This window comes from Schistocerca gregaria, unplaced genomic scaffold (genome assembly GCF_023897955.1).
Source record: "Schistocerca gregaria isolate iqSchGreg1 unplaced genomic scaffold, iqSchGreg1.2 ptg000551l, whole genome shotgun sequence".
Classification (NCBI taxonomy): domain Eukaryota; kingdom Metazoa; phylum Arthropoda; class Insecta; order Orthoptera; family Acrididae; genus Schistocerca; species Schistocerca gregaria.
In genome coordinates, this window is record NW_026061945.1 from 52501 (window position 1) to 55000 (window position 2500).

Consider the following 2500-nt stretch of genomic DNA (forward strand, 5'->3'; position numbering starts at 1 on the left):
GCTGAGCAGCCGGCCGCCCGGGAGTGTGTCCCGGGGGCCCGCGCGAACACGCAAGCGTCCGCTCAATTATTCTGCAAACAGGAGGAGGCCGAGCTCCCCTGCACGATACACCTCGAAACCCTCTCAGGTCCCGGCGGCGCGCAGCGCCGTCCTAGGTACTTGGTCGGTTTCGAGAGAGGCGCAATCGCCCGGAGTTAGGCGAGTAGACGGTTTTAGTGCGAACACCCTTGCTCCCAACTGAGCTTGCCGCTGCCGACAGAGGCCCGGGAGCGTGCTGTCGTGGCATTGCCGGCGGGAGACAACACGCGCCACCTATGGTGACCGGCAGCTCCAACGCCAGCGCCACACAAGGGCAAAGCCCCACTTGGGTGCAGAAGCGAACTCTCCCAGCACAGCGCACGCGCCAACACGTCCGCACAACTGCGATACAAACCACCTGCGAGAACCGCTGGGGCGACCGAGCAGCAGACGGCGTCGCGGCGCCGAGTGCCAGGCGGCGGCGCATCCTCAACGCACACAGTCCTCAATCAGACCAGCACACTGCAGATGTCCACCGCGCTTCGCACCGGGCTCGGCTGAACCAACTTTGGCCGCCAGGCGCCGCGTGCAGGGTGCGCCGCAGCGTAGCTGCGCCGCCTGCCGGGCCCGTCGGCTGGCGCTCCTGCCACTCGGCGCCCCCCACCAGCCGCCTGTTGCGCGTGCGCCCACGCAGCGCGCGGCCAACACGCCGGGCGGCCCCCCTTCACCGGCCGGGAACAGTCCCACCAAGCCACCGCCGCGTATCGCTTCATACCCACATGGGCCTAGTCACGCGTGTGGATGTGGCGGGTACCGCTGAAACAACCGGTTAATAGCTGTACCGATCGTCGCCATCACAGATTCACCTCCAGCGTGAACAACCGCTCAACAACGGATTTCCAGTTCATTTGCGTATCTTGGGCAGTAAACGTAGATGTCCACCTACATTTGCGAATTCAACAATTCTTGCATGCCAGGATGTCATGTGTCACGACACGCTACATCAGACCACATACACACTGCGACATGTGCAGAAGAGAACACGTGGAAGGTGGCCCGCGCACGTATGCGATGTACCTTCCGCGATCCACTGTCAACCGGCATCTGCGGCATGTCCCAGATATGGAACGCGGTCCACCAGGGTAGCACTTTGTGTGAGGCAATACGACAAAGTCGGAATACACGCGTCACTACATCAGACGGCTCACGCTGACCTGACCTGACCTGACTCACCGCACCACCACCCCCAGCGACCCAGGGTGACATACAATGCGTTCGTACGTTCCTCCCACACGCCTCTACGGCGTACCACAGTGCAACCTAGCTGTTATTGGGAGACGAGACAAGTAGCATCAAGCACAACATATGGAAATTGAGATTCGACACCGTTGGGCACAGCCAGCGTACGGTCACACGTATCACACTACTTCACTCTGTACGTAACGACCGATGATCGGTACAGCGTGTGGGTTACGCGTACGACATCAGCGGACAATGGACACAGACCATACCACGACGTACACTGAGGGCGTCGACATCTGAATGCAACTGAACAGCTGCGAGGCTCATTTAACACTCAAACGCCAGACCGACCAGCTTGAGAGGACAGAGACACAAAGAGGGGGACAGAGGGGGACAGAGGGGGGGGAGGGGGGGGGTCGGCGATATAGTCCTATTGCAGTACAATTGACAGTGGATAGCAGGAATATGTGGAAAGTAAGCAACACTCGCAAGACATCTACATGAGGATAACAACGACACCAGAGATTCCGAGCAGTGAACTATGTTAGGCAAAGGGACAACGTGGGTTAGGTTAAGGGACAACGTGGGTTAGGTTAAGGGACAACGTGGGTTAGGTTAAGGGACAACGTGGGTTAGGTTAAGGGACAACGTGGGTTAGGTTAAGGGACAACGTGGGTTAGGTTAAGGGACAACGTGGGTTAGGTTAAGGGACAACGTGGGTTAGGTTAAGGGACAACGTGGGTTAGGTTAAGGGACAACGTGGGTTAGGTTAAGGGACAACGTGGGTTAGGTTAAGGGACAACGTGGGTTAGGTTAAGGGACAACGTGGGTTAGGTTAAGGGACAACGTGGGTTAGGTTAAGGGACAAAGTGGGTTAGGTTAAGGGACAACGTGGGTTAGGTTAAGGGACAACTTGAGTTAGGTTAAGGGACAACTTGAGTTAGGTTAAGGGACAACTTGAGTTAGGTTAAGGGACAACTTGAGTTAGGTTAAGGGACAAATTGAGTTAGGTTAAGGGACAAATTGAGTTAGGTTAAGGGACAAATTGAGTTAGGTTAAGGGACAAATTGAGTTAGGTTAAGGGACAAATTGAGTTAGGTTAAGGGACAACTTGAGTTAGGTTAAGGGACAACTTGAGTTAGGTTAAGGGACAAATTGAGTTAGGTTAAGGGACAACTTGAGTTAGGTTAAGGGACAACTTGAGTTAGGTTAAGGGACAACTTGAGTTAGGTTAAGGGAC